Raw genomic sequence first — 22087 nt, 5'->3', positions numbered from 1 at the left:
ACGGGGTAATGAGAGACCGTGGTGCAGATGTTGCTCTAGCACAAACATGGGCTGAACTGAGAGCTCTTATGATGAGAGAATTTTGTCCTCGTCATGAACAACGAGCGTTGGAGAAGGATTTTGATGATTTGAAACAAGATAGTGGCGAACACAGGGCATATACTGATAGGTTTGAGGAGTTGAGTCTACTTTGCCCGACTATGGTCGCCCCACTCGACAAGGCTATCGAAAGGTACATCGACGGCCTGCCTAACTCGGTACAAGACATTGTCACTGGTAGCAACCCTACCACACTCCGTCAGGCCATTGAGCTATCTGCAACCTTGACTGAATCGCAGATCAGAAAGCATAAACTTTTTCGAAAGGGTGACAAGAAGCCAATCGAGGAATCAAAGACCATGGATGAACAGACTGAATCTCCTAAGAAGTCAAAGAAGCGAAAGGCTTCTTAGAACTTCGCCGTGGTCGCTCACAATGGTCAAGCCGTCCCCAACCAACCAGCTCAACCCCCTGCTAGAAAACCATACAATGGAACTGCACCTTTGTGCAACCAATGTGGTCTCCATCATCACGCCAATGTACAGTGCCGCAAATGCCAAACTTGTGGACTTATAGGCCACACAGCAAGAGTCTGCCCAGCTGCAGCTACACCAAACCAAGCTGGCAACAATCCTGCTCAAGGTCGTTTTCTACCAGGCTCTTGTTTTAACTGTGGCGAGATGGGTCATTTCCGAAGAAATTGCCCAAAGCTTCCTAATGCAAATCCAGCACAGGGATGAGCATCCGACTGACTAGAAGACAACATCGTTTAGAAATAATCACGTCTTATGTATTATTTTCTTTTGTTGTCAAGATCCAAGAAACAGTTGTTATCATTGTTTATAAATAAATCTTTTATTTGCATTGCAATATATTTCTGTGGTTGCATGTATAAGCGACATATCCCTTACAATACCGACAATCAAGGAACCGTATTCCTTGAAGAACAAACTACCCCTAAAATTTTCCCATTCTATAATCGCTTGCGTCTTCCACGAAATTCCTAAGTACCCGTTTATTCTAAGGAAACGAAGTACAAGGCGCAGGTTACAACACATGACGAATACCTAAAGTACCACTATAAATCCTTAATAGGGTACCAAAGGATTTCCCGTAAGTCCTTAATTGTGTATACCTTAATTAGAATGTGGTGATTCCTTGAAATCAAAAATCGAATTTTGGGAGATCTTTCTATCTTCTCAGATAGATTCCAGTGAACATTGAGACCCGTCGATTGGTTTCCATATCCGTATTCAATCAATAACAAGTTAATAACAAATTATAATCAAGTTAAACAATTATGTGACTATGTGCTTATGTGTTTCCTTATGTGTTGTTGTGTGATCCAAATTATGTTATCCAAATCTTCGTAGAATCTTACATATCCGTGTACAAGAGATTCATAGTAGGATACCCAAAGGTATTACTTAAAATCCTCAATGGACTTCTATGTTATAGTTAAGTCCCTCGGATTATAAAGTACTACTTCATAATTAGACCCCTTGAGTGGTCTAGCTAAACAGATTCATCCAAAAATCTGGTTAGGGATATCATGTGATGATATAGCTGAAAGGACTCCTTGGTGGCCTAACCAAGAGGATCCCTGTCACACCCCCAAAATCCACCTGCGGAGTATCACCGCTTGGGAGCGTGACTGACCAGGATCAAGCCACCAATCATATTGAACATGCATTTAATATTAAATAAAGTAAATGAAAACCATCCATTCAATACAAAAGGTGTTCAAACATTAAATCGTTTCAAAAGTGTTGCGGAAGCATAGTAAATAAACCAGTATCAATAGTTTTAAGTATCACAATAGTAAAGCGGAAGAGCCACGATCCTTGTCCACAACGACCCGCTTCTCCAGTGCAAGCTCCAAGTACCTAGCGAACTGCAAGGCATGTAACAGAATGATCAACAAACTAGTTGAGCGAGTTCACATAAAGAAAATGCGTAATAGTAAGTTCATTTGTAATAGGTGGCTCTACTGGGCCGTTTGTATATTTTACTGTGGTGGTGTTCCACGTTTTCCTGTGGTGGTGTTCCACGTTTTCCTGTGGTGGTGTTCCACGTTTTCCTGTGGTGGTGTTCCACGTTTTCCTGTGGTGGTGTTCCACGTTTTCCTGTGGTGGTGTTCCACGTTTTCCTGTGGTGGTGTTCCACGTTTTCCTGTTAGTTCGCGACCATAGTCTTTACCGACCAGGGTGTGTGCGAAGGCAGTTGAGTAGTTCGTAAGCATCAACAGTTTAATCGTTTGTTACAGTATCAAAGTATGCACAATTAATCATCCAACCCATTCCCACCCTGGGAACCCATGCCTTGGCTGTGTGAACTCACCTTGGTTTGCTCGGTATGCTAGGTTATGTACTCACAAGTAATTAATCACGTCCTATTGTATGCATGTATAACAAATCAGTTCATGTTCGCAATGATACGTATGCAAATCGAGTGTCACACAATTGCAAATGTAAACATTCATCATCAAGCATGGCATGTCAAGTAAATCAAACATACATTCCACTATCTTTCGAAAGATGTTTATAACCTACCATCCTTCGAATCCAACCTTATCTTTCGACACATTAGTGATCCTTCGACACATACTAAATATCACAGTTATCTTTCGGACTGGTTGTTATGTTTCGAACCACCAGTCATCTTTCGACCAAATGGCATCTTTCGGTCAACCTAATTATGTTTCGGTCAAATCTATCCTTCGGTCAACAGATATCTTTCGGTTACAACTATGTTTCGACAACTATGTTTCGACTACAAGTATCTTTCGACACATATCAGTTACGTCAACAACAGTTACAATTTCAGAAACCCTAAACATGCTAACAGCCGTCAACAACATTATCGATCAAACAACAATCATGCAGCAATCATAGGATCATCATCAAATCATCATGCAATCATCATAATACTAATACCCACCTTGATCCCTAATTTATGCGTACACCAAGCCGATTAACATAGTATGTCACATTATCGAACCTTATTAACATAACATATGAACACATACCGAAATCTTGAATGAACATACTAACAATCAAACATCATATAACGAATCCGAACATATATCCATTCGTATCGGCCGATTAACAACTATTCGATTATCATATAAGCAATACCCGGTTAACAACATCCGATCGGTTAATGATTACAAGTCCGGCCAGTTAGCACACTAATTAACATCAATCATTCCAGCAATCAATTAAAAGTAATACGATATCAGATACTAACCGAGATTAAGGATGATCAACAAAAGGGATTTGGCTTCGGATGTGAGGGTCTGCCGTCACACACACAAGGAGCTAGGGTTGAAGAATGACAGCCGGTTACGTGCTTTTACGTATAAATACGTATTACAGAAATGGGCCAAGCCCATCTGAAAGACTGGGCCGAAGGATAAAGTCCCTGGGTCGAAGGATATGTTTCGGGATCCTTCGAACCGACAGTTGATCCTTCGAATCGAAGGATATCCTTCGTGATCCTTCGATCTGCATGTCAAGTTTCGAGTTCTATACTAAGTGTTTTTAATAATAATAATTCTAATATTATATTCTACCAAGTAATCACATATAGGCAACATGACAATACGTTTCATTAAAACACCACGCGTACAATTCAAGTTCACAATCCAAACAACTAAGCAGTCTAAGTCAACGCGCATTTAATGCGAAAACGAAAGTCAGAAACTCGAGTTGTCACAATCCCCTGTCGATCTAATTAAAAGGAACCGATGGAAGTCTAGTCACCCTCGTCACAAGTTTGATATCCTTCCCCAAAACATTACAAAACAAACTGTGCGGACTGTGCAAGGGATTACGTAATTATGGATGCATACATAATTATGGAATTTTGTGCACAGAAACCACAGCAAGTTCTGTCATGTGTCTAGAGTTAACTCTATTCATTTCCAACTCTGATGAAGCAATCGTTGAAAATGACTCCGTTAGTTAATTTTCGTTTCTGAAGATTTATCCGTTGGGGAAATGAATATCCGTTGTGTAATCCTTCATTTCCAACTCTGAGGAAGCAACCGTTGAAAATGACTCCGTTAGTTCATTTTCGTTTCTGAAGATTTACCCGTTGAGGAAATGAATATCCGTTGTGTAATCCTTCATTTCCAACTCTGAGGAAGCAACCGTTGAAAATGACTCCGTTAGTTCATTTTCGTTTCTGAAGATTTATCCGTTGGGGAAATGAATATCCATTGTGTAATCCTTCATTTCCAACTCTGAGGAAGCAACCGTTGAAGATGACTCAGTTAGATCATTTTCGTTTCGGAAGATTTATCCGTTGAGGAAATGAACATCCGTTGTGTAATCATTCATTTCCAACTCTGAGGACGTACCACACCCTTCCAGGGTGAAACTTTCAATAAAACCCGGTCCCCGACCTCAAATTCCAATGGCTTTCTACGCTTGTCCGCGTAGGCTTTCTGACGGTCGCGTGCTGCCGCCATGCGTTGTCGTATCTGTGCAATCTTTTCTGTGGCGTCCACTACAATCTCTGGACCCGTAATTTGACTATCCCCCACCTCTGCCCAACAGAGAGGTGACCGGCATTTACGTCCGTACAATGCCTCAAATGGAGCGGCTTGAATGCTGGTATGGTAACTGTTATTGTACGAGAACTCCACCAAAGGGAGATGCTTTTCCCAGCCGTTGCCGAAATCAATGACACATGCCCGAAGCATGTCTTCAAGTGTTTGGATCGTACGCTCAGACTGTCCATCCGTCTGAGGGTGATAGGTTGTGCTCATGTCTAGCCGTGTGCCAAAAGATTTATGCATTGCTTGCCATAGTTCCGACGTGAATCGTGCATCGCGATCCGAAATGATAGAATTTGACACTCCGTGCCTTGAAACAACTTCTTTCATGTAGATGTCTGCTAGGGTAGAAAACTTATCCGTTTCTTTGATTGCCAAGAAGTGAGCAGACTTTGTGAGTCGATCAACTATGACCCATATTGTATCGTTTCCATGCTGAGATCTGGGTAAACCCGTGACGAAATCCATGGAAATTTCTTCCCATTTCCATTGAGGTATCTTAGGCTGCTGAAGTAAGCCAGCTGGTTTCTGATATTCAACCTTGACTCTCGCACCGGTCAAGCATTTTCCACGTACGTAGCGATGTGGGCCTTCATGCTAGGCCAGCAATAAGTAGTTCTGATGTAGTGATACATCTTGTCCGACCCTAGATGTACCGAGTAGCGAGACTTGTGAGCTTCATCCGTTACAAGTTCGCGTAGACCGTCGTAAAGTGGGACCCAAATACGCCCCGTTAGATGGTAGGCGCCGTCTGCCTTCTGTTCCATCTGTTGTCGTGAGTCGCGTAAGGCTTCAGCCTTGACGTTTTCAGGCTTCAGTGCTTCCATCTGAGCAGCTCGTATCTGTGCTGGAGGACTAGACTGAATCGTAAGCTGTAGCGCTCGCACGCGCTTAGGTAGAGTGTCCTTCCGACTGAGGGCGTCTGCCACAACATTGACTTTGTCTGGATGGTACATGATGGCGTATTCGTAGTCGCTAAGTAGTTCAACCCATCTTCGTTGATGCATGTTCAAATCCTTCTGCTTAAGGATATGCTCGAGACTCCTGTGATCGGTGTAAATCGTGCACTTGGTACCGTACAGGTAGTGTCGCCATATCTTAAACGCGAAAACAACAGCTCCCAGCTCTAAATCGTGCGTCGTATAGTTCCGTTCATGAACCTTGAGTTGCCGAGAAGCGTAGGCTATCACTTTATCACGTTGCATCAACACACATCCAAGACCCTGGATGGATGCATCACAGTATACCACGAAGTCATCTGTGCCCTCTGGCAATGAGAGGATAGGTGCGCTGCAGAGCCTATCCTTTAAGTACTGAAAAGCGGTTTCCTGAGAATCTCCCCAACGGTAGGTGACACCTTCCTGTGTCAGCATTGTAAGCGGCTGCGCGATCTTGAAGAAGTCTTTGATAAATCACCTGTAGTAACCCGCCAAACCCAAGAATTGGCGTATCTCTGTTGGTGTACGCGGTGCTGGTCTGTTCCTGATCGAATCTATCTTGGATGGATCGACATGGATCGCATCCCTGTTCACTACATGGCCTAAGGAGTGGACTTCACGTATCCAGAAGTCGCATTTAGAAAACTTGGCGTACGTTTGCTCCTCCCGAAAAGTTCCAAGATAAGACGTAAGTGTTGCTCATGTTCTTCCTGACTCTTGGAGTAGATCAGAATGTCGTTGATGGAGACAAGGACAATTTGTCCAGGTAGGGTTTGCACACCCTGTTCATAAGGTCCATAAATACGGCAGGTGCGCTCAATAATATCAAACCATTCATCATATCAAACATGAAGTATAGCAGTTAAAATAATTCATAAAACCCAACATGATTAATGTTCAAACCAAACTTTGTTTGAGTAACAGAAACATAATAAAGGAAATCCCAAAACGAGGTATAAGTTCAAACAGCGTCTCCTTGTCCTAGCATGAAAGCTCGACCCCTTGCCTCGTTGCCATTGTTGTTGTTGTTTCCATTGCCCTGGTTATTGTTGTTGTTCTGATTCTGGTTCAACTGTGGGCAATCGCGCTTGTAATGACCTTCTGCCCCACACTGGAAACATCCCCTGTTGCCCTGTTGCTGATTCTGCTGATTCTGTGGAGCTGGTTGCTGAGGCTGCTGATTCTGATTTGCAGGGTGAGCGCTTCTACAATCTTTAGCCTCGTGACCCATCTTGAGGCATCTTTGACAACGAACCCTATTACACTGACCACTGTGATGTTTGTTGCAAGTGTTACACTTTGGAAGGTTTCCTCGATACCCTCCTTGTTTATGGCTACTAGAGGAGTGCTGACTTGGACTCTGGTAGCTGTCCGTCTTTCGCTGCTGAGACTGCGCCTGCACTGAAGCTGACCCCTTGCTAGAATCCCCCTCCCATTCTCTTTTACTTTCACTGGGAGTAGCAAGTGTAGTAGAAGCAGTAGCGGTAGCAGTAGCACTGATACGCTTTGGCAGTTTGTTCTGATCCACTGCCTGATCGGTGATGCGATGAGCGAGACGCTGGATCTCCTGAATGTTGTTGAGGTTAGCCGAGGTAACGTGGCTCTGAATCTCTGGTACAAGCCCCTTGAGATACAACTCAATGCGCTTGTATGGTGGGTCTACCATGGTTGGACATAGCACAGCCAACTCGTTCGACCTCTTGGTGTAAGCTTCAATCTCTGAACCCACCATCTTCAAGTTGTACAACTCATCCTCCAACTTGTGAATGTCTTCTCTAGTGCAGTATTCCCTCTTGATCAGTTCTTTGAATTCATTCCAGGGTGTGGCGTTAGCAGCTGCCAACCCTAAGATCTGCACTTGTGCGTTCCACCAAGTGAGCGCAATCCCTTCAAGTGTGCCAGTGGCGAACTTCACCCTGCGAGCCTCAGGGCATTCACACATTTCGAAAACCGACTCGATCTTTTCAAACCAGTGGAGGAGTCCAACTGCCCCCTCCGTGCCACTGAACGAGCTAGGACGACAGTCCATGAAATTCTTGAAGGTACACGCAGGTTGTTGCTGAGCGGGTTGACCTGCTTGGGCGGCTGCAACTGCCGCAGCAACGAGAGCCTCTAGCTGGGCTTGAGTCATGGTAATTCGTGCGGCCATTGATCTTCACATCAAAGGCAACATAAGTGAGAAAGGTTCGCGAATAGTGCGATGACAGAAGAGTGTAAGCACATAAGTATTCTCATGCAATGACAAGTTGTGAGCAAAGTAATGTAAGCATACTACGAGCAAAGTTCTATGTAATTCTAGCATGTAGGCAATAAACATAAACCTTATTACCTAGGATGTCGAGTCTTGCACGTGGAGCGAAGCGTCGTTGTGGATCGTTGAGAGCACTGTTCTGGTTATAGTCTGGTTTTAATAAAAACGTTTTCCCATATTAAAACCAAGTTCTCTATAACCAATGGCTCTGATACCAATCTGTCACACCCCCAAAATCCACCTGCGGAGTATCACCGCTTGGGAGCGTGACTGACCAGGATCAAGCCACCAATCATATTGAACATGCATTTAATATTAAATAAAGTAAATGAAAACCATCCATTCAATACAAAAGGTGTTCAAACATTAAATCGTTTCAAAAGTGTTGCGGAAGCATAGTAAATAAACCAGTATCAATAGTTTTAAGTATCACAATAGTAAAGCGGAAGAGCCACGATCCTTGTCCACAACGACCCGCTTCTCCAGTGCAAGCTCCAAGTACCTAGCGAACTGCAAGGCATGTAACAGAATGATCAACAAACTAGTTGAGCGAGTTCACATAAAGAAAATGCGTAATAGTAAGTTCATTTGTAATAGGTGGCTCTACTGGGCCGTTTGTATATTTTACTGTGGTGGTGTTCCACGTTTTCCTGTGGTGGTGTTCCACGTTTTCCTGTGGTGGTGTTCCACGTTTTCCTGTGGTGGTGTTCCACGTTTTCCTGTGGTGGTGTTCCACGTTTTCCTGTGGTGGTGTTCCACGTTTTCCTGTGGTGGTGTTCCACGTTTTCCTGTTAGTTCGCGACCATAGTCTTTACCGACCAGGGTGTGTGCGAAGGCAGTTGAGTAGTTCGTAAGCATCAACAGTTTAATCGTTTGTTACAGTATCAAAGTATGCACAATTAATCATCCAACCCATTCCCACCCTGGGAACCCATGCCTTGGCTGTGTGAACTCACCTTGGTTTGCTCGGTATGCTAGGTTATGTACTCACAAGTAATTAATCACGTCCTATTGTATGCATGTATAACAAATCAGTTCATGTTCGCAATGATACGTATGCAAATCGAGTGTCACACAATTGCAAATGTAAACATTCATCATCAAGCATGGCATGTCAAGTAAATCAAACATACATTCCACTATCTTTCGAAAGATGTTTATAACCTACCATCCTTCGAATCCAACCTTATCTTTCGACACATTAGTGATCCTTCGACACATACTAAATATCACAGTTATCTTTCGGACTGGTTGTTATGTTTCGAACCACCAGTCATCTTTCGACCAAATGGCATCTTTCGGTCAACCTAATTATGTTTCGGTCAAATCTATCCTTCGGTCAACAGATATCTTTCGGTTACAACTATGTTTCGACAACTATGTTTCGACTACAAGTATCTTTCGACACATATCAGTTACGTCAACAACAGTTACAATTTCAGAAACCCTAAACATGCTAACAGCCGTCAACAACATTATCGATCAAACAACAATCATGCAGCAATCATAGGATCATCATCAAATCATCATGCAATCATCATAATACTAATACCCACCTTGATCCCTAATTTATGCGTACACCAAGCCGATTAACATAGTATGTCACATTATCGAACCTTATTAACATAACATATGAACACATACCGAAATCTTGAATGAACATACTAACAATCAAACATCATATAACGAATCCGAACATATATCCATTCGTATCGGCCGATTAACAACTATTCGATTATCATATAAGCAATACCCGGTTAACAACATCCGATCGGTTAATGATTACAAGTCCGGCCAGTTAGCACACTAATTAACATCAATCATTCCAGCAATCAATTAAAAGTAATACGATATCAGATACTAACCGAGATTAAGGATGATCAACAAAAGGGATTTGGCTTCGGATGTGAGGGTCTGCCGTCACACACACAAGGAGCTAGGGTTGAAGAATGACAGCCGGTTACGTGCTTTTACGTATAAATACGTATTACAGAAATGGGCCAAGCCCATCTGAAAGACTGGGCCGAAGGATAAAGTCCCTGGGTCGAAGGATATGTTTCGGGATCCTTCGAACCGACAGTTGATCCTTCGAATCGAAGGATATCCTTCGTGATCCTTCGATCTGCATGTCAAGTTTCGAGTTCTATACTAAGTGTTTTTAATAATAATAATTCTAATATTATATTCTACCAAGTAATCACATATAGGCAACATGACAATACGTTTCATTAAAACACCACGCGTACAATTCAAGTTCACAATCCAAACAACTAAGCAGTCTAAGTCAACGCGCATTTAATGCGAAAACGAAAGTCAGAAACTCGAGTTGTCACAATCCCCTGTCGATCTAATTAAAAGGAACCGATGGAAGTCTAGTCACCCTCGTCACAAGTTTGATATCCTTCCCCAAAACATTACAAAACAAACTGTGCGGACTGTGCAAGGGATTACGTAATTATGGATGCATACATAATTATGGAATTTTGTGCACAGAAACCACAGCAAGTTCTGTCATGTGTCTAGAGTTAACTCTATTCATTTCCAACTCTGATGAAGCAATCGTTGAAAATGACTCCGTTAGTTAATTTTCGTTTCTGAAGATTTATCCGTTGGGGAAATGAATATCCGTTGTGTAATCCTTCATTTCCAACTCTGAGGAAGCAACCGTTGAAAATGACTCCGTTAGTTCATTTTCGTTTCTGAAGATTTACCCGTTGAGGAAATGAATATCCGTTGTGTAATCCTTCATTTCCAACTCTGAGGAAGCAACCGTTGAAAATGACTCCGTTAGTTCATTTTCGTTTCTGAAGATTTATCCGTTGGGGAAATGAATATCCATTGTGTAATCCTTCATTTCCAACTCTGAGGAAGCAACCGTTGAAGATGACTCAGTTAGATCATTTTCGTTTCGGAAGATTTATCCGTTGAGGAAATGAACATCCGTTGTGTAATCATTCATTTCCAACTCTGAGGACGCAACCGTTGAGAATGACTCCGTCTGTTCATTCTCGTTTCTGAAGATTTATCTGTTAAGGAAATGAACAACCGTTTGCTTATTCCGTCATTTCCATTTCTGAAGAATGCTCGTTGAGGAAAATGACTCCGTCTGTTCATTTTCATTGCTGAAGAATGACCGTTAAGGAAATGACAGGACATTACTTTGCATATCGCTGATGGTTATTTGGCAAAGTCACTAATGGACTCCTACGAATAAATTTCGGGACGAAATTTCCTAAAGTAGGGGAGACTGTGACACCTGTGTCACCGCGACCATCAAACGAATACCAAGCCGATGAAATATCGTATTTCATACTTGGGATCTTGTATAAATATGTGGATCTATTGCACATATCAATTGCTGTTCAATTTCAAACTCTACATCGCTTTCTGGAGAATTATACGCAAACTGGTCCGTAAACGTACTCAGTTTAATGCGACAAATACTCCGGGACATCAACATATACTTAACATACCTTAAATAACCTTTACATAACTTAGAAATAAGTTTTGAAGGCTTTGGTATAGCAAAAACAAGTTAATTCGCTTACAGGGACTAAACTTGACAAACTGCGAAAGTATGCCAATTTGAACTGTAACGAACATTCCGGAACATGTCCATAAGTTAAACATACCATAAATATCCTTTACATAGCTTAGAAATAGGCTTTGAAGGGTTTGGTATGCTAAAACAAACTTTTGGATCATTCAGGGACTAAAAGTGTCAAAAAGTGCACAAGTTTGCACTTTTGCGCATAACTTACGTTCTGAATACCTCCGGACATCCAAAAATTTATGTGAGCATCCTTATATTATGCCTTAGTGTATGGCATGAGAAAAATCCATTCGTCGCGCAATTTGGATCGTCTTTCGCGCTTATGCGCATTCCCTCGTAATTAACCGAACATCGCGACCGTACGGCCAAACGAACCGACATCCGAGATATTTTTGAGCACATTTTAAGTTCCCTATACTTTAACTTCATTTTAGAGCTTTGAAATGGGGTTAATGGGGCTTAAACATGTCAAAAACGCATCAAATACCAAGTTTTGGAGCTGCAGGGACCAAAACTGTAAATCTGCCAAACTAGGGGCGTACTTAGTACATCGTCTTACATTACATGCTATGTATGCCCATTGTGTGCGTACTTAGTACATCGTCTTACATTACATGCTATGTATGCCCATTGTGTGCGTACTTAGTACATCGTCTTACATTACATGCTATGTATGCCCATTGTGAGCGTACTTAGTACATCGTCTTACATTACATGCTATGTATGCCCATTGTGTGCGTACTTAGTACATTGCTTTACATTACATGCTATGTATGCCCATTGTGTGCGTACTTAGTACATTGTTTTACATCGCATTACTGTTGCATATGCTCATCCAGCATATGAACACATTATGCTACATTTTGAACCGTTGTGACCATTTGACTATGTGAACCGTCTAAACCCGTTTGATTATATGAACCGTTTGTAACCATTGAACCGTGTGAACCAGTTGTATCCGTTGACATGATTTACATTTGACAATAGACATTTGACTATACATAAACGTTTCTACCGTTGTTAAACATTTCATCTTGATGGTTTGGTTTGAGTAAGTGATTAAGTAACGAGGCGTGTGTAATATGATACAAGCATGGTGGATACGCCGCTGGTACTTCCTATATATAAGTGTTTGTATGGTATTACATATCGTAGCGTTATTTGAATCATTTCAATTTGAGACATATGACATTTTATACAAATAACACACTTTTCATGAGACGTTGTTTTACAAACTCATTTTACATGGTTATCCGTTTAACCATACAGTGTTCTCTTATTTATACATATCATCTGATCTTATCATTTTTCAAATGATTTACAAGACAAAGCAAATTACAAGGTTCATGACTAAACATTTTCTCAAACATAAGTCATGAATCCCGTTTTCACAAAACCAATGTATCTCACAGGCATTTTTATGCTGACGTACCTATTTTCACATGTGTTTTCAGGAGATGATGCATAGGACTTATCAAGACATACTTAGGCGGACCTGTGCCTTAGTGCCTTAAAACGAGACAAGAACTAGATAAATTATGTTATGTACTCTTTGGTTCTTGTTTAAACAATGTAAACATTCATGTTTGATTAATAAAACGAAACTTCAATTGCCATGGATTTGAAACAATTGATTCTGTTACAACACTCCCCGACATTTCCGCCACGTTTTGTATGTTCTACGTGGTCGGGGTGTGACAAGAATGACAAACCGCCTACCACCAAAGACGATTCGAAATGGTGTGCTTACCATGGGGATTCTGGTCATCTCACAGATGAGTGCATAGCATTAAGGAAGGAGATAGGTTATCTTTTGAGCCAAGGATACTTGAAGGAGTTGCTCAGAAGGAAAAAGTCAAGGATCAAGTATCCTGAGAAAGTTCCTAAAAAAGCTCCTCCTCCACCATCCTATGCTCAAATCATCCATTTCATCTCCGGAGGTTCTCAGCAGCTAAGAGACGTGCAAAGGAAACAAAGATGGAGAATGGGGGCAGACCTGTTCGGACCTCCATTCTTACCCAGCAGAAAGTGACATCATATGATGAGGATAACTGTGCGGACATTCAGGATCCTCATCACGACGGTGTAGTTATTACATTATTTATATCTAACCATTTTGTTCGCAGGATTCTCATTGATGGGAAAAACTCAGTGAACATAATCCAGTTGGATGTCCTCAATAGAATGGACATCCTTGAATCTGATATTGTCCAAAGATCATCTGTCCTTGTGGGATTCAGTGGAGAGACAAAGATTACATTGGGGGACACCAAACTTCCTATCTACATAGAGGGAGTAAATTATGAGAATTTTATGTTATTGATTGCTTATCTTGCTGTAATGTTATCTTTGGCAGGCCATGGATACACGATATGAAGGCAGTCCCCCTCAACATATCATCAATGTGTCAAGGTCCCAACTCTATGAGATATGGTGAAGATAGAAAGTGATCAGCAGGAGGCAAAGAACTATTACACTTCTTCAATGAAGCCAGCCTCCAAGGAGCAAGACATCATGGAGGCAAGAGAGCAAGACGTCAAGGATATTATGTTGAACCCAGAGGATCCTGAATCCAAAATTTTTATAGGATCCGGGATCCTAGACAGTATTGAGCAGGATTTAGTATCCTTCTTGGAAAGAAGAAAATCTACCTTCGCTTTGAAACATGAAGATATGACAGGAGAAAGTTTGCACTTGAAAGGAATGCCATTATCCAAGAAGAGGTAGACAAATTGCTCAAGGAAAGTTTGAGTGGACTGATAAGCATGAAGCTGCACTTAAGGTTCTTAAGGATTATCTATCCTCAGCACCAGCCCTGATGAAACCAGAAGATGGAGAATCGTTATCCTTATACTTAGCTATTTCAGCTAATGCAGTAAGTTTGATCCTTGTTAAGGATCATGAAGGCTCTCAACGTCCGGTATACTATGTAAGTAAAATTCTACTTGATGCTGAGGCCAGGTATTCTCATTTAGAGAAATTAATTCTTGATTTAATTATGGCTTCTGCTAAACATAGACATTATTTAGAAACTCACACCATTATTGTGAAAACTAACCTTTCTATCAAGAATGTTCTCAGGAAACTTCAAATGTCAGGTAGAATGGCAAAGTGGGCAATCAAGCTTATTGCATATGACATTAAGTATGAACCCAAGACTGCCATCAACTCCCAAGCTTTAGCTGACTTTGTGGCTGATTTCAGTAGTGATCTACAAAGGGAAGCTGAATTAGAAGTTCAACAACTTGAGAAGACCAAGGATCCTTAGACACTCTTCACGGATGGAGCTTCAAATGTTAAAGGAGCTAGACAAAGCACACTACTAAAATCGCCACAGGGGGACATTATACCACAATTCATTGCGTGTGAATTCCAAACCACTAATACTGAGGCAGAGTATGAGGCCTTGATAGCAGGTTTGCAATTAGCTAACAATATGAGGATGAGAAATAGTCAGGAAACTGGCAGATTCTTTTGCTTTTTTCAGTCTATCACAGGTACCCATGGAAGAAAATGCAGAAGCTGACGCTTTAACTAACCTTGGATCATTCCTAAAGATGCCAGAAGATGTGAAAAATACTCATCATTCATGTCTTAGCCCCTGCTATTGAAGATCACACTATAGAGATAGCAGAGGATTCTGCAGTCATACCTAGTGATGGTGCACAATCAAATTCAGGATCCTGCATCCTTCCGATCCTGAGATATATACAACATGGAGAGATCCCTACAGGACAAAATCCTAAAGCTTTTAAAGTCAAGGAGACTGTGGAAACCACACTGGGGCCAGGGCACTATCCTCAAGGATCCTTAGAACAACATACTATAGGCCTACCACGAAGAAGGATGTTGTGGATTATGCAAAGAAGTGTGATGCTTGTCAAAGACACAGTAATATTCTACACCAACCAACATAACATCTGCATCTTAAGAAGAAGCTTTTGCTCAAAGTCAGAAAAAAGGAAATGGCCAGTTATCAACAAAGAATGGCTGGAGCATACAACAAGAATGTCAGGATTAGAAGATTTCAAGTTGGTGATTTTGTGCTAAGAAAAGCATTCCAGAACACTACAAATCCTTCTGATGGCAAGCTAGCACCAAAGTTGGAAGACCCCTATCTAATTGAAGATGAATCAGGAAACGGGGCATATCATTTGTTAACAATGGATGGTGATCTCCTACCAAGAGCTTGGAATGCTGTTCATCTCAAAAAATACTTTAAGTAAGAAGGATCAGGGATCCTTAGCGATACTGGTATTCTGATTATGGATCCAGGATCCTCAAAGGATATATGATTCTACATTTGGTAACACATTACTTTCATTTTCATTTTCATTCATTTTATACTTATTACTTATCATAAGTTAAAGATGTTAATCAGTTAACATCTATTTTCACAAAGTTTAAGCTTTTGCAGTGTTGTTATCATTTTACAGAAGATTAAAGTAGTTGGCCAACTCTCCAAAGTTTATGGGCTTGTCCCCAGTTTCGCCAGTAGCGCACGATGATCCTGGTGCAGTTCAAGGTAGTGCGACCAGTACTCGTTTTAGGGGCTGACAATTTCATTGTACTGGCTGTACCCAGGATCCTACGTATAATGGTAGACGTACCATACATCCGTTCCTAAGGTTTCTAACGTTTTCACGTTAGCTAAGGTTTCGGCATTTTCATGTCGCTCAAGTTTGGATAGTCGCCAGTGAGGGCCATACTCCAGTTTACACAAGTTATATGGGCTTGACCCCAGTTTACATCCGTTTATTTGGGCTTGGCCCCAGTTTATTTGGGCTTGTCCCTAGTTTGTTGGGCTTGTCCCCAGTTTATTTGGGCTTGTCCCCAGTTATTATGGGTTCAATCCCAATTATTTGGCTTGGTCCCAAGTTTGTTTTTCTTGCAGGATCTTGGAGCTTTAAAGCTATACAAGTTCTGACAATAAGGATCCTGGATCCTTGAAACTTTACTTTTCACAGTTTATCTATTCAGTAGTAATTTACAAGGATTTAGAATCCTAACTTGGATTCTCTGGTATGTTATATTCTAACTTTTCCTAAGCTGAAAGTTGTCTCTTATCCTTTTTGGTTAAGGATCCTTGATCCACATTTATATGAACACTTCAAGTTTTCTGTTAAAAGTGTAAAATTATCATCAGATTTTCAATAACTTTCCAGTAGTTTGGTGATGATATTTTTGAAAATAGAAAGCATACATGGAAAAAAAAAGGGAAGAAATAACTACAGATGTAGCTAAAAAAGTTTAATGTTATTACATATTCATTGTGTATCAAAATCATCTGGGCTGGATTTCACCAGCAAAAAGTGTCTATGCAGAAATTAAAGTGCGGGAAGGTTAATAGCGAACTGTGAAGAAGGATTCATTCTCCACAAACAGAAGGATCTTCTTGTCTGTAAAGGCATTTGAGGAGTTATCTCTAACTCTATATTTTGCAATGATGATTATAGGAGATCTTATAAGTGACGACAAGCAGTGTAACGACTAGTTACCAGCAGCAACGGCTAGTCCGCTTCTAATGGAAATATGACAGCCGTGAATCCTTATCACAACTGCCATATTGGGGGCAATTGTTAGGGCATGGATTTTGTGCTAAGGATCATCTATCCTGAGACTAGGCATGGATCGCGGATCCTTAATGGCTGATGCAGAGAGTCTGAGGATCCAGAGTCTGAGGATTACGAGTCTGAGGATCACGAGTCTGAGAATCACGAGTCTGAGGATCCAGGATCCTTAACAGAACTTATGTTTTGTTACAATTGTCACATTTTAATGTGTAAATGCAGATAATGGACGTAGTGGACTACTTCTTTGTTGGAATCTCGTGGAATATGCTTCTTAGGCACGTGCTCAATGAAGAGATAACCGTTAGTGGTGGTCATGGGTGACTTCCACCTTTTTCGGGAAGTTAGTTAGTTGATTTTTCTTATCATTTTAAGGGGAAAACGAGCTAATGAAGGCATAAGTCATACACACCACACAAACAACACACAACACTCGAATTCTCTGCAAACACTTAGCAAAAACACACACTTACACTAGAAATTCAATGTATTGAGCTTGTTTTCTTCCGAAGTTGTACAAGGATCACTATTGTTTTTGCAATACATTTGGTGATCGGTAGTTTCCATCACCCGAGGTTTTTTATGCCGGAGATCTTCTAAAGATCAAGGGCTTTTTCCTCGTATAAATCTCGGTGTTCATCGTTGATTTCATATACTTGTTGTTCATACAATTAACCAAGCATCATACCTCACAAAATCAGATTTGGTTGCATTATCCTTGTGTGATTTTGACCAAAACAACTGGGACCCATTATCACAAATGATTTCAGCTGGTACCCCAAACCTGGTCAGGATATTCCTCTTTATGAAGGATACTACTTCTTGGTCTCTAACTTGGACAAATGCTTCAGCTTCAACCCACTTAGAGAAATAATCCATCATTGCTAGCATAAAGACTTTTCCTCCCGGAGCTTTTGGTAACTTTCCTACTATATCCATCCCCCATTTCATGAACGGCCAAGGGGATGTTACAGGATATAGTGGTTCAGCTGGTTGATGTAGTATGTTACTATGCCTTTGACATGCATCACACCGTCGAGCATATTCTGCAGCATCTTTCCTCATTGTTGGCCAATAATATCCTGTCCTTAATACTTTGGAGAACAATGACCTGCCCCCAAGCACCTCAAATACAGTCCTGCAAGAGATTTCTTGTATAAAACATTGTTTATAATAGTGAATCGTGATACCTTCATCCTAAATGCCTTAGGATTTTCATCTCCGGGGATATGTCCTTCCTTGAGATATCTCATGATTGGAGTCATCCAGGATTTAGGATCCTTTTCAGGATACTCTACTCCAGGATCCTGAATACCTGCTACTTCTTTATCCTGAGGATTCGTTGCAGGATACAAGATATGTAATATTGGTATTTGGGTCCCGTCTGGTATCCTGATCGATGATCCCAGGTTTGCTAAGGCATCTGCTTCAGCATTATCCTCCCTTGGTACCTGTTCAAGTGTAAAAACATCGAAATATCCTGCTAATTTTTTGAGAATATCGAGGTATTCGATTAATTTCTCACCCTTGACTGCATAAGATCCATTAAAATGATTAGTAATTAATAAGGAGTCAACATATACTGGTAACTTTATCTCTCCCACTGTGTTCCTAGCCTCTCCACTGAACCCAACAAGCACGGTGGACTTTGAAGTGATATCCATCGGAGATACAGTCATTCTCTTCAGAGTCTCTAGTTGGATTATATTGACGGAGCTGCCATTATCAACCAATATCCTGCGTACAAAATGGTTAGCCACATATAATGTTATTACTAGAGCATCATGATGAGGATCCTTGACAGTATCCCTGTCATCAGCATCAAATTTGATCACATTGTTAGTTGTGAGGGTAGTCATCCTGACAGGTCTGTCTCCCCTTTCAGCCTTAGCGTCTTTTGCATGTCTTTTCGCCGCCGAATACGAAGTCCCACAAATGTCGGATCCTCCCGAAATGAAGTTGATTATCTTGGCATCCGCGGGAGGTGAGGCTGCTCGTTCAGGATCCTTCTCAGTATCCTGACCCTTATTCTTCTTTCTTCCTAAGAGATCTTTCAGATACCCCTTGCTCAGAAGATAGCTTATTTCTTTCCTTAGGGCAATGCAATCCTCAGTTACATGTCCGAAATCTTCGTGGAAGGCACACCATTTTGACTTATCTTTCCAATCAGCTTTTTGTTGATTCTTTCGAGGCCACCTAGCCTTGTCTCCTAAACCCTGCATAGCATACATCAATTCAGGGATGTTAACAGAAAAGCAATATTCAGATAATTCAGGATATTCTTCAGGATCCTCGTCTTCGACAACATTCAATTTCTTATTTTCATTTCTACCATATGGCTTAGAGCGGTATGGTTTGTACGAGGATTCTGACTTCCTGTTAGTTGATTCATATGTTGAGGATGCATTCATCCTCTCTTGCATTTTCTTATCATCCTCCAGCCTGATATATCTCAATGCCCTGTTACGAGCTTCATCCAGATTCCTGCAGGGATTCATCACAAGATCCTGGTAAAATTGGGAATCTTTCTGCAATCCCATCTTGAAAGCCTGCACAGCTGTTGCGACATCAAGGTGCGGGATATCCAAGTATTCCCGGCTAAACTTATTCACATAGTCTCTCAAGGATTCCTGAGGTCCTTGAGTTATCCTGTAAAGATCACTGGTTAATTTCTCAAAACTCCGGCTGCAAGAAAATTGACTATTAAATAAGTTAACCAAATGAGCAAAAGAAGTAATTGAGTGAGGAGGAACGTTTAACAGTCATTTTAAGGCTGATCCTGTTAAGGTAGAGCCGAAACCCTTGCATAAGCATGCTTCCTTAAGTTCCGGAGGGATAGGATTGATTTCCATCCATTCCCTATACTGGGCAATATGCTCCTCAGGATCCGTGGTTCCATCATAAAGCTTCATGTTGGGAGTTTGGAATCTTTTTGGGATTTCAGCATCACAAATAGGATGCACAAACCGAGATATCCTGTGGCTATCCTGGGATACTTCAGGAATTGGCTGAACCACCCCAGGTACACTGGATATCATATCCTTTAGCTTCTGAAGCTCCCTAGATAATGCTGATGTCACAGCTGTATCCTGCAAAGATCCAACACTGTTAGTGGCAAGAGTATTATTATTATTAGACACGTTACCAGTCTGAGGATTCTAGCCATATCCTAAAACATATCCTGAGCTCCTCACAGTTGACATTCTGATCGATGAGGGTATTTCAGGAGTATGATTCTGGGAATGACTAGGCACAATATTCCCCCTATTATCCTCAGTATACACAGCCGAACTGAAGTTCAAAGTTCTGGGTTGTAGAGGAGTGACGATATCTTCGGTGGATCTGCTCGAGCCAGCTTTTAAGAGTTGTATTTCTCTAAACAGCATTTGGTTAGTTTCCTATTGCTGTCTCATTTGTTCCTGCACACTTCCAAATAAGGTTAGAATTTCATCATTAGAAGCTAAAACGGGAGCAGATCTCTGAACACCCCGGGTAGGGATAACATCCTGAGGTTGTGAAGAAGCTGGCATCCTAGGAGGAGGTGGTGGAAGCACCGAACCAGTAGTAGCAGAAGTTGTAGCAGACACAGTGGAGGAGCTCATGCTTGATCTTGTGGCCATTGTAAACAATGTGGCAAAAAGTTTTGAAGACAGAAAACTAATTAGCGATTTCACAAAAAAAATTTAGTAAAGAGAGCACCACTTGCCCCACGGTGGGCGCCAAATTGTTTTGGTCAAAAATTACCGAAGCAATTAAGTGATTAAATTAGTTAAGTGAGGTAGTGTGCTAAGAAAGTGTGTTGAAAATATGCTGATTAAGTTGTTTGCAAAAACAGTTTTCAGGATATGGCTCAGGATATTGAGCTGTATCTACGATCAAACTATGAGCAAAAAGTAAAGGAAATGACACGAGATGTATGAGGAAAGCCCTTGATCAATCTAGATCGCCGACATAAAACCTCGGGAGCTGACAATCGCAGCTGCCTAGTTCTTCTTATTGCTTCAAACTTCAGGATACACTGCAGGATATTGACCAGATCGCTAAGTGTTACAATGCTTTGTGTGAAAGTAAAAGTTGCGAGAGAACAAGTGTAAGAGTGTAGTGAGTGTTGATGTGATGTCCTATTCGATCCGGTATACCCACCTATTTATAGTAACGAAATACAAACTAAAATTCCTATAAATATGGGATGCTCCGAATATTCCATTGTAAACGTTGTAGACCGAGTAATGCGGCTTCAACGTCTTTATTCGAACGACTTGGACCGAGTCTTCCGCGAAATGATTCCTTGTGAACGTTGCTAGCTTCTAACCCATGTACCTGCACATAATCCGTTAGTAATCCTGAGGATATCATTCAGGATGTTACCAATATCCTGAATGAGCATCCTGGATACAAGCAGATATCATTCAATCAAGATATAACTCAAGATATCTCCCAGGATATGGGCTCAGAATTTCACCCATAACACACATCAACCCCAACTTGAAAGAAATTTCGTCTCGAAATTTAGCACGTGGTTACTGAGGAAGCTAGTTGTGTTGTGTTGTTTCCTGTTTTTTTTTCCTGGGGTGTCACATCATCCGCCCGTTGGTTTGGAATTTCGTCCCGAAATTCCGTAGTAGCTTCAGCCTCAGTGGTGGTTTCATTGTTCTCGAACAATGGGGATATGTGTGTTTCATTTGGTTTTCTCGTTCCCAGGTAACCTCTGGGTCACGACGGGAGTTCCAACGAACTCGAACAATAGGTATCCTGGTGCGATTGAGAACTTTAACATCTCGGTCAATGATTTCTACTGGTTCCTCGACGAATCGCAGCTGATCATCGATAGTAAGTTCCTTGAGAGGAACTATGAGGGTCTCATCTGACAGACACTTCTTCAGATTTGACACGTGGAAAACGTTGTGAACTCCACTGAGTTCTGCGGGTAGATTTAGTTTGTAGGCCACTTTGCCTATTTTTCTCAATGATTTCGAAAGATTCAACATATCGCAGTTTGAGGTTCGTCTCGTATACCAAAACGAAGTACACCTTCCCAAGGTGAGACTTTAGATAGTACTCGATCCCCAACTTGGAACTCGAGTGGTTTCTTGCGCTTAACAGCGTAGCTTTTCTGGCGGTCACGAACTGCCGCCATTCATTGTCGTATCTGAGCAATCTCCTCTAATGTGTGTA

Source organism: Helianthus annuus, chromosome 12 (genome assembly GCF_002127325.2).
Source record: "Helianthus annuus cultivar XRQ/B chromosome 12, HanXRQr2.0-SUNRISE, whole genome shotgun sequence".
NCBI lineage: Eukaryota > Viridiplantae > Streptophyta > Magnoliopsida > Asterales > Asteraceae > Helianthus > Helianthus annuus.
This window is presented reverse-complemented; position numbering follows the sequence as displayed.